Below are 11,638 nucleotides of genomic sequence, written 5' to 3' on the forward strand. Positions count from 1 at the left end.
AGGCTACACTAATGTGATGTTTAGGTAGTTTGTTTAACTATTATACGTGATGTACATTTTGGGGGGATTGTTAATGAAAGTGTTCCGAAACACGACATTAATTTCTTGACGACCTAATATATATAGATTTGTCTGATCATGGCAGGTTAACACAGAGTTCCCTGTTGTTATCTAAATGAAATTATTGTAGAGCTTTGAATAATTGATGTAAAGAAAGAGTATTTAATTTTATTTGAAAAATTAATACTTTTTATATTGTAGGTAGTGGAATGGCATATGCATTTGTGGACTATGATGATCGTAGAGATGCCGAGGTAAGTCACCTGCATATGTTATTATTTCAGCTCAAATATAATTGGAATAGGATATTTGTATGAAAGAAAGATTTTTGCATTTGGTTTGACACTTAAATACAACTCCAGTTGGTCACTATTGAATATGATTAAAATATTGAGAATGTATATATATAAAGAAACATGTACAATTCAGTCATCTAATACTTGTTGCATTGCATGCTATACTACAGAGTAGGCTTCTCTATCAAGTCTCTTGTAACACATGCTGTTTTTGGCCTGCTGCTGTTCCTTTTATTCTTATCAAAAATTAAATACTCTTGAATTCAGATCATGTTATTATTTGTCATTGCATTGGCTGCATAATTACCTATTGTTTATATAGACAGACAAGTGTTTTAGTAAATTTGATTGTGACCTAATTTGCATTTGATGAACTAGTTTCTACATGAGATGAAACTGCAGTGGCTCCTGCCATATTGATCAGTGTTCAGTGGCATGCTGTGGACATGTCTTAGTTTATCCATCAAAAATCTGTTTTGTTGATAGAAAAACAGTAAAATTCAGTCAATAAACATTTGCCTTTTATTGTTCAATTTTGTAAACAAAGAACTGCTAACAACCTCTATGGAGTGTTTAATAGGTACAGTTTACAGCCCTTGTGCATTTTTCAAATGTGAAAAACTGCCATTGTGGAGGGGATAAAGTTCCCTAAACTTCTAGACATTGGTAATTAAAAAAAAATAATAAATTTTATATTCTTAAATACTAAAAGAAACTTCTTACCAAATCAACTAAACATTTTGGGAGCATTTTTCAGAAAGTTTGTGTAGTTTTAAGCAGGAAACAAGTTTAATGAGAATCTGTCAGTCCAGACGCGTGATATATATGAAAGGTTTGTAAGTTTATAACATTCTGCCATTAAACAAGACTCCTGTATAGTTACAAGTTTTGACTTGCCATAACTGACAAAGTTATGGGCATAGGAGCTAAAATGTACTTACCTGTATTGTACTGTATTAACCATTTCCAAACCAGAAGGTGATACCGATATTCCTGAATTTTTTATCACATTAGACAAACATAACCAAATTTAATTAAACTAGTGCAACTTACAAAACAGTATCCAGTTTTAGCTTTTAATAGAAAAATTTGAATACTTTGATTTAGTTTTTCCATCATTTTTTAAGTTGTAAAATCTCCAGGATTTTATTGTGTGAAACTGTTGAAAAACAACAGCATTAAAAATACTTTCTTTAGTTTCAGTATTTCTTTTTATTAATTTTCATTGTAGATTAGAGAGAACCATTTCATATATATCTAGGTAGTTTCAGCTTGATTTGTATTCATTAATACATTCCATTTGCTACTTTTTTTGCTGAATGCACTAGCCACTTCTGACTATAAGTCATAAACAAATAGCAAAAAGTGAATAAGACTGATTGATAATCTAGGACATGGATTTCCAAAATGTTGTCTAGGACATGACTTTTCAAATTGTTGTCACCAATACCTTTTTTCAAGCTAGGTAATAAATTTTTGCTAACAGTATTCATGGTTATGGACAACTTATATCTAATAAATAGTTTATTTTGAATAAATAATAAGCTGTTTTATTTATCTTCATTGTTTGAATACAGTTAACAGTATTATTAATAAATGAGATTTTGAGTCTTCGATATATTTTGCTCTCACCTATCGTATTTGCTAAACCTAACAGCTTACCTGATATTACAGAAAAAACAGATAATAACATGGAAACATTTTTAAGAATGTTTAAAGAAACTGAAAAAAGAATCTCAGACTTGTTTATTCTAAGTCTTTTAAACTTCAGATTAGATTCCTTTGTTTATCCTTATCTCTGGGTGGTCGCTTCCATGAAACTGTACTTTACTGCTCACACCAATGTATTTATTTATATTGTTACATATCTGCTTGTTTGATAATTTCCCGTAAAACTTCTTCCCGAGGAACTTCAGCGATACAAGTTATTTCTTAATTAAAACTAGTTTATTCTTTCTTGTTACAAACTTTGTAATACACTTAATTTCCACAGTTACTTTAACTTAAACAACCGGTTTAATTAACAACGATTCACACACTTACGGTCACTACCGCTCACTTGACTCGATTATCTGTCTGCTAATTATATGCCATCACTTCTTCTCTCCGCATTATTTGCTGGGCTTATATATGCAAAAAAAGAGGGCATCTGGCAAACACTCGAGCCTTCATGATCCTTCTAGAATCTCATAACGTGTTACCAGCGTCACGTGACTTCCGCTGTCGTAACAATATAAATATAGTCATTAGCTATTTTCAAAGCTGTGCTTCATTAGGAATTGTTCAGACCACATGCTGTAACATTATAAAATGGTGGGAATGAAGGTCTGTAATAATAAAACTACTACGAGAAAGGAAAATTACTTGAGAAAAAAGATATGGGTAATTATATTTTCAAGGGCTGATCATTTCTTAGCAAATATAAACTTATGCTTTGGAATTGGCAGAAAAAATTTAAAATTGATAGATGTTTTATTTGCAGGCAAGACTTGGAGCTGCAGCTAAATAAAAGTTAATGTGTAGAAAACTGAAAATTTTCACACACTCGATTTGCATGTACAGTAAATTTTACATGCCTAAAATGTGAAAATAGAAAGAAAAAAATCACTTCACCCTATTTTAAGCAGATTTTCTTTATCTGTCTCTGTCATACTTGATAATACGTGATCCAACAGTGTCAATTTTTTTTCCCCCAGGGTGTTTCTTTAGTTTTGGAAAAGGTTGTGCAAAAATAGTTCTTTGCATTTTGGTCCAGGTGTGGCAAAGTAATTATTGTCATGTAATCTTGCACATGATTTGGAAAATAAGTTTATTTCCAACAATGAAAGATGTAGTAAATTAAATGGCATTTGATGTAGCTACATGGCAGAAACTAGTCATGCTTTTTTTAAAAAATCTTTTATTTGTGGAGTTTTTAACTTTTAGGATAATAATGTTTGTTAACTTTATATAAAGACGTGTTTGAAAATGTCGTGAAGTAACATGTTTATTTTTAACAACAAAAATTTAGTATTAATACAGTAGTCTTGTGGATATTTGTAGGGAGAAATGCATTGAATACTATTAATGATATTTTTAGCTTGTTACATGTTTTGAACTACTTTGCATGTATGATACAACAGTTTAAGATTAAGAAAGTAATTTAATTCTTATTTATTATACTTGAATGTAGGTTTCCTGTGGCCTTCATATTATTTCACCATAAATTTTTAAGTCAATTTTGTATGTTAGTTATAACTATTTTCTACTCGTATTTTAACTCAAAAAATGTTTTCAGATCTATATTTTGTCATTTTTCTAACATTTGTTTAATTTCTGAAGAAAAGTGAAAATTCATATCATAGTTGAGTAAATAAAAAAAAAGTTTTGATTTAAACAGTAGCTTATTGTTTCATGGGAAAGCTTCTAGTTGAAGTAAAAGCATTTGTGTGTTGATTTATATTTGTTAGAAAGCAAAAGAAAGTTTCTTAGATTTTCTTAGTTAGGTTTAGAGAGTATGATAGGTAACTACAAAGTGTTCTGATGACTCGAATTCTTATTTATTGAATATTATTTTTATGTTTATAGTAGTCAAACAACATACATTAGTAACTTGGTCGAGTGACTACTTAATGATTTCTAATTCCAGTTGCAATGTGTTATATTGCCATTATCATGTTTCCATTATTTGATTTACAGAGATAAATGAGGGATTACTGCATATTCTAAAAACAAACAAAATGATGACTGGGTAGACTTCTTGACATTAGTGATTTTCCAAGTAGGAAAATGGACAAATGTTAACTGCCAGAATATGTCTTAAGATGAGGGGCACTTCAAAAATAGATATATGAAAAAAAATTACTAGCTGAAAATAGAAAGAATAATATATGAGGATAATAAATTAATTAAATGTAATTGATTAATGAGTCTAATGATTACTTTATTAGCAAATTCCACTAATTTCTCAGCTCTAGTAAAATACCATTTCCAAGTTACGTGATGTTATTTATAGGGTTTTTCCGAATGTTTGGTATACATGTACAGTAATTGAAAGTTTTTAAAAAAGGTTAAATACTTTGGGCAACTTTGAAGAATTTTTAGTTTTTAATTTTTTTATTATTTTTTTGTTGCTATGCCTTAAAATATGTTTTATTTTTTCCCCGATTCAAAACAGTTTTGGAAGAATGATTTTAATGGGAACCATATTTAGGGAAGAACATTTATTGTGATTTTGTTAAAACTAACTCTTTAGAGATTAGAAAAATTACTGTTAATTGTGAACTAAAACCAGATTTTGTTTTAAAATTGTAAATTAGATAATGAAGCAATCACCAAATTATATTAACATTTTCATAATAATTTTTTAAAACTAAATCCTTACTCTTTGCATGTACTTTTCTCAGTATATATCTATATATATATATAATAATAAGTTTGATTGTTCTGATACTGTTCAAAAGTGGGAGAGGAGAAAGACTGACTGACTCCAATCCTTTCCGGTGCACTCACCTGACCATGCAGGGCCCGGAACCAGTATTCCTAGTCAAGAGTGATTGACATGCCTTAGCCAATGAAAGTCATGACTATGCCATGTCTACCAAAATGACCATTGCCGCCATCCTGTATTGACCAAACTGTTTGAAAAGAGAATGAAAGCCCTTCTGACCCGATTCATAGGTAGAGCTCAGATAGAGCCACTAGGTTGAAAGCCAGCACCAGTCCATAGTCCATACCTATTCATAAGACCAGCCTTGTGTATATGGTACCGTGCTTTCAATGTTTTTTTAATGCTGTGGCTCATAAGCTTAGCACAGTTACTTAAGAGGTCATTAGTAATGTTCAGCTGTTACTGTCATGCTCTTAAGAAAGGCACACTAATAGTCCAAGATTAAAATGTAGAATTTAAATACACATGTTTATGGAAGTGAAAAGATGGCGATTAGGCAATAAAGAATTTTATTTAAAGATATAGAATATTTTGGGATAAACTATTGCATCATTAGTGAAGTCTGAAAACAGCACTTGTGAAGGTGATCTGAAGCAAATTGGACAAAATTAAAATATTTGAAAACATTAAATTCAGAAAACAATGAAAAAATGAAGGGCAGTGTATTTTTAATACATGAGGTAAATTGAGTTTGCACTCAAACAAAAGTAATGATTTGGTTGTGTACTCTGATTTACCTCATGTTACACATCTCTATAGAACTCTTGATTTTCTCACGTTTGTTTTAAACTTAATGTTTTCAGATAGTCTTAATTTGACCCTTTTGTACTACAGCATTGTTATTCACCTTGTCTTCAGCTTCTCTTTTATTTTACTAGCAGGCTGATTTGAAAAGAAACTTTAAAATTCATAAGTAAACATTAAAATACCTTTCCATCATTATCCACATATTCCTTCATAACACTAACATGACTGATCAGAAGCAGGGAATATTTGTTAATAATTTGAGAAAAATGTTTCCCCATTGTAACTTCACCCAGCAAGTTCAACAATAATGGTTTCTTAGATCATGTTTTTGTAAAAATATCATTATTCTTTTTTTGTTTCACGTTACAAAAATTGTCATCAAGAACATCAGTAACTGTAAGATATATATATATATATATATATATATATATATATAATGATGGTTTTAAAATTAACTGAAAGTTTACAGTAAATTTTCTGTTGTACACATCAATAAGATGGTGGCAAAATTCATCTAGAATTTTATTTGCAATAATGCATTCCTGCTAATAACAAAATTCTCAACTGTTGGAGAAAAATTGCAATGAGAATAATAGTGCTAGGGCCAAATCTAGGTTTAAACAAGATGGTACCAGGTAACTTTGTGAAAAATGCCTTAGGTTTGTGTATTCTTTTTTTTTTAATGGTACTAAGCATTCATCCAAACATCTTCCCTGAGAATGCTTAATGAGGAAAATTTACTGGCTGACTTGTGTGAGTAATGTATATTGACAAATAATCATTTTTTTACTAGTTTTTTTATATGTAAACTCATTTATTTAACTTATAAGTCAAATAGAAATACAATATTTATGTGAAATTAATTTTTGTTTATCACATTCAACCTATCTTTGACTCAGGTTATAACCATTCTGCATTATTTGTCTTGACCATCCCTTTCAAACAGTATATACCTTTTACACACAAAACTACATACATAGTGTAATGGATGTTAATAATACTTGTTTGTTTGGGAAAATATAACAACTGTTGCAGAATTTATAACTTGTACATTGTGAATAAATTAAGAGGTTAATTTTTATTGACATTTCAATTGCTCCAGTACATGGATTTATTTTAAATATTCATAGAAGTTATCATTGCATTTACAAGTTGATATAAGTGTAAGTTTTTCAGTTGCATGTTTTTCTGTTTTATTTTATGGTCGTGTTTCTTTTATTTAATATAATTATAAATACTTTATAGCTTTGTGCCTTTCTTAGGAAGAAGGTAGTAAACAGTTAGAAGGAATGAATAAAGAACATTGCTAAGTTTGTTTTAAATTAAATTTTAATATCAATCTCTAACTAACTTGTGCCGAGTAATGTTAAATTTTCAGTATAAACAGAAAACTGATGGATGTTAGTAACATCACAAAAGGGACAGAAGGAAGACTGGGTGAAAAAGTGTTTGTTCATAAGATAAGTTTCATTGAGATTTAGTCCTCTTCTACAGGTTATCAATTTTGTGTAATGTTTCATGACATCACATTCTACTTATGACTTGTGAAGTGGCTGCATAGTTTATGCAGGTTTCTTATTTTCGGTGAACTTTTTTTTTCCTCACAATCCACTCTTATGTATTGGTTTATTAAACTGCCTTGAATATTCACAGGTTCTTATGACAAAAACATGTTACTATCTTGGGGCTACCTTTTAGGATGTAATTTCAGGTCCTTATAAATTATGTTTTTTTGTCTGATTTATAGGATGCCATTAAGTACGAGAATGGCGTGAAATTCGAGGTCAAAATGTGGTTGTGGAGTGGGCTAGAGGGCCATCTTATCGTCTATCTGTAAGTACTAAGTTTATTACCAAGCAATAATATGTAAATTTTGAAATTTCATTTGAATTTTGTTTTTTGTTATCTCTATATTAGTAAACTTGTTTGTGTGTCTGTTACGGAAATGACGTGTTCGTGCATGTGTATTTAGATAGTAAGATGTGCACACATTATCATGACAGACAATAATAGACTAGCAGAGACCTGCAAGACATTTGTGCTCAGATTAGTGTCTTTATTGCAACAGTGTTTCTTTAAATACAGGATTTCTAGAATAATATCAAAGAATTCTAATCATAAACATCGAAATCTTGTCATGCTTTAATTCTGCGGTCAGTATGCCTTATAAGCATGCACAGTAACAATTTTACCCTGAAAAACAGTGCAAGCACCTGCCTGCACCAGAGAGCTGGAAAGCCCAATGAACAAGTCACAACTTCTCTGTATGCTAATATTCTTTATTGACCAGTTAATACAATAACATTAAAAGCTTGAAGTTTTCAAAAAGGTTTTACGTTAGGTCCTAGAATAACATTATAAGCTTATTTATAGATAGTATTAAGTACAGTATAGTTTAGTACTAACTAAGCTAATGTAAAAAACGTATACAGTACAATATTAATTTATCTCTTTAGCGAAGATAGGTCTAACATTATTTAAGGTTTTATAAAATATGACCTAAATACAAGTGGACTTTCACATTTCGGTGTCTACAATTATATTTTGTTTGTATTAGTCTACAAATCTTGCACTTAAAGAAATACTGTTGCAATAAAGATACTAATTTGATAGCAAACATTTTGTAAGTGATTGAATACAGATTAGCACTTCATTAAAAATAATCTGAAGTTTTCTACAAAAATGATTTTAACTAATTCCACGTGGGATTCCAAAGTTTCAGGGATATTTCCAAAAAACGACTGCTGGAAAAAAGATCCATACGTATGATATTACCTCCAAAGTGGTAACTTGGACTTTGGAATGAACTATGAAACATGAACGATCAAACCCAACAGTGTTAGAAGAAAGAAATGAATCTGGGAAAAAATAAGTTATCTTTAAGTTCATAAACTATTTTAAAATTGAAAAGAACAATTCCATATTAGAATTATTGGCAAAAAAAAGCACTTAAGTCTAAAGAAAAAAACATGAATAAAGAGCACAAGAAAAAACATCTTGACATGAGCAGTGCCAAATGAGAAGTGATGATAGTTTGGTAGAATCGAAATAGAAGGAGTCACGTGTGTCAGGAGAGTGTGTCGCACTCCTTTTGGTGGAGGGTTATTGCATGATGATTTACATGCGAGATGCAGTTGAACCATGTTAAATGTAGGGTACATGGGAGCTCAAAGGCTTGTAGCATGCAAAACAATTTTTGCATATAGAGGGCAGCTATTTAAATGAGAGGAGGTAAGTACCGTATCAGAACTTTAACCTCTAAAAACTTCTAGACTTACAAGGTACAAGTTATGTCAAATTACATGACAACTGTAATATTACAAGTTTGTACATCTCTGTAGTTCATAATAAGAGTGGGATTTCATTTAACTTGTGTTCAGTCTGAAACTCACAAATAAATCATAAGCTTAAATAAAAACAAGGTGGAAAACACAAGGATCAGTATAAGTCATCCTTCTTAATACTATATTATAAAGGCTGTATCACATATAATAAAACTCACCAGAGGGGGAACAAAATTGGTCAAGTGAGCCCCCACTGGGTAGTCACCGGTACTGTTGGCAATATGTTCATCTGCATCAAATAATATGATGAGATGAGGAACTCCTGAAGATAGGAACAGGTAAGGGCTGGAAAGAAGCAGGACAAGAAACAGTACTAGGGGCTTATCTAGGCTCGGAATGTGACAAATGATCAACCAAAGATGAAAGGGTCAATTGCTGTCTCATAAGACAGTTGGAACAAATTATGGGAAGGAGACAATGAAGTACAAGCCAATTAAATTAAAAGCCGAACCCAAATTGTAAGTGTGGAAGGAGAAAGGTCACAAACAGAGGATATTTGCCACAGAATGAAGAGGCAGGAACAGGCACCAGAGAAGGAAGCCATGCAAGCAATACATCAAGGAAAAGCACGTATGGGACACAGTAGTCTATCTGAATCAGACCTAGGATATAGGTGGGAAATGGAAGGAAGGGAAATTGGCAAGAAAGAGAGTTACCCTCACGAGAGCCAAAGATTAAATACATCCAGAACATGTCATGCAAGGCAACAAATACTGAGCATGCTGCCTTGGTGATTGATATAAGCCACTACCATAGAATTGTCAGAATGGGTCATAACCAGACGATTTGTGGTAAGATGAAGAAAATGATCCAAAGCACAATGTACAGCCTGAAGCTCCAGGATATTGACATGGTAAGATTGCTCAACTGGAGACCACAGACCTGAAGCTTCCTCCTGATCAACCCAAGCCACCAGTGCTAGACGGAAGGTTCCACTGGTCATGCAAGGCCCACTGAAGAGACCTCATATGTGCCCGACCCAAGGGGATAAGGGTTTTCACAGAAGACTACATCCCCAAAAGTGATAGAACCTCACGAGCAGTAATGACGTGGAGAACTGAAAGCTTCATTGAATGGAGTCGAGGAAGAGGAGAAGGTTGGGCCTGACTGAGATGAATGTTGAAAAAAACATCAAGAGGACCAGATATTGGGTAGGTATAAGGAATGACTTCTCCAACTCAATTAATCAACCCACACAGACTGCCTCCAGAAGCAGCATACGAATGTGATGAGTGGACTCCTGCTTGAAACAAGCTAACAGAAGCAAGTCCTCCAGGTAATGGTGTAAGCACAATCCCTGAACATGCATGTCGGGTAAAAGCCTTGATCACTCGACAAAAGACATAGAGAGCCGAAGCAAGTCTGAAGGGCAGGGCACGAAATTGATAAACTACCTTGTGTTGAACAAACTGAAGATAGCACCTCGACAGATGAGATACTGGAATATGCAGATAAGCATTTGAAACGTCTATCTTGGTCATACATAAACCAGGAAAAAAAGCCCACTTGAGGGTAAGAAAAGACTCCATGGTAAATCAGGGCAGAACCAAACAAAGTGATTGATGCGGGATCACAAGCCACCAGTCCCCACTTTTCTTGGATACCATAAACAGCCTGGTATAAAAACCTAGAGAAGGATGAGTTACAGGTTCAATGGCTTTCTGGGGGAGAAGATTTTATACTGCCTCTGACAGATGTTGACTGGTGGTAGGATCCCGAGGCAATAGAAAAGATATTGGTATAGGAGGGGATAGGAAGTGGATGACAAGTCCCTCAGATAATACCCAAATAACCCACTGATGTGTAGGAAAAACCTTTTCCCTAGTGTCTCATCTCTGTCATCCCTTGGAGGAAATTCTTCATTCAGGCATGTGTATCGCATCATATACATTCATCTCTCACTATCTGCATTGGATCACGGTTTCTTCATTGTTGGGTTACCTTCTTCCACCTGTGACCATTCTTCAGACTCAGTAAGACTGTGACTAGGCAAGTTATCTTTTGTATATATACTTCTTATTTTTCAGAGGCATTTCTCTTTCTTTTCATTTTTTATGTACAGATCCCACTCTGTTTACAGTGGTGACTGTCCAAGTATACTTCAAAATCTGCACCGTAAGGCCAGGATGACTTAATATTTAAAATTATCATGGCCACTAAATGCTCACGATTGAGATGGGGTGTTTTACAAGATCGTTTGTAGGTTTCCTCAAGATAACCATTTGCTTCATTAATATGCCTGTTGCAGACCATACTCACCCATGTATTGAATAAATCAGATGTGGTCTGCTTTATAAAATAGGGTTTTCGTGGTCACCTATTGCATTGTCTCCGGTGTTGACATTCCTCCAGATTCTCCACCCCTTTTCTTCCAGTGGAGTAAGGGAGTTCTTACCACTTTCCAATTCCAAGCCATTGGTGAGTAGACCATGGAGGCATCCTCCTGAATGTGATAGTGATATATTGTACAAAATGAATCCATTCATTTGAGAGCAGGATGATGGTGTTCTGTTGGTGTAGATGACGAGATGTCCTCCAATCTGATGCTCTATCTCTGAATGTGTTATCTGAGGGAATGTTGTAGCTTTTGGAGTGAGCCATCAAAATTGCAACTTACTCCTTAGATTGGGATTCCTCATCCTATCCCCCATATGGATGTTGGTTCCCACTAGCTGGGTTTTGGATTCAGAGCTGGACCAATCAACACAAGTGCTCAAACATGTATTACAGGTGTGGCTGTTCCCCCATTCAATTGGACTCTT

The 11,638-nt window shown here is 33.2% G+C and overlaps 1 pseudogene; it reads left to right on the top strand.

The window, feature by feature from the left end:
- LOC106459085 overlaps positions 1-11,638 on the top strand; it is a 36,452-nt pseudogene that overhangs the window by 1,753 nt on the left and 23,061 nt on the right.

Source organism: Limulus polyphemus, unplaced genomic scaffold, assembly GCF_000517525.1.
Source record: "Limulus polyphemus unplaced genomic scaffold, Limulus_polyphemus-2.1.2 Scaffold556, whole genome shotgun sequence".
In the NCBI taxonomy this organism is placed as follows: Eukaryota; Metazoa; Arthropoda; class Merostomata; order Xiphosura; family Limulidae; genus Limulus; species Limulus polyphemus.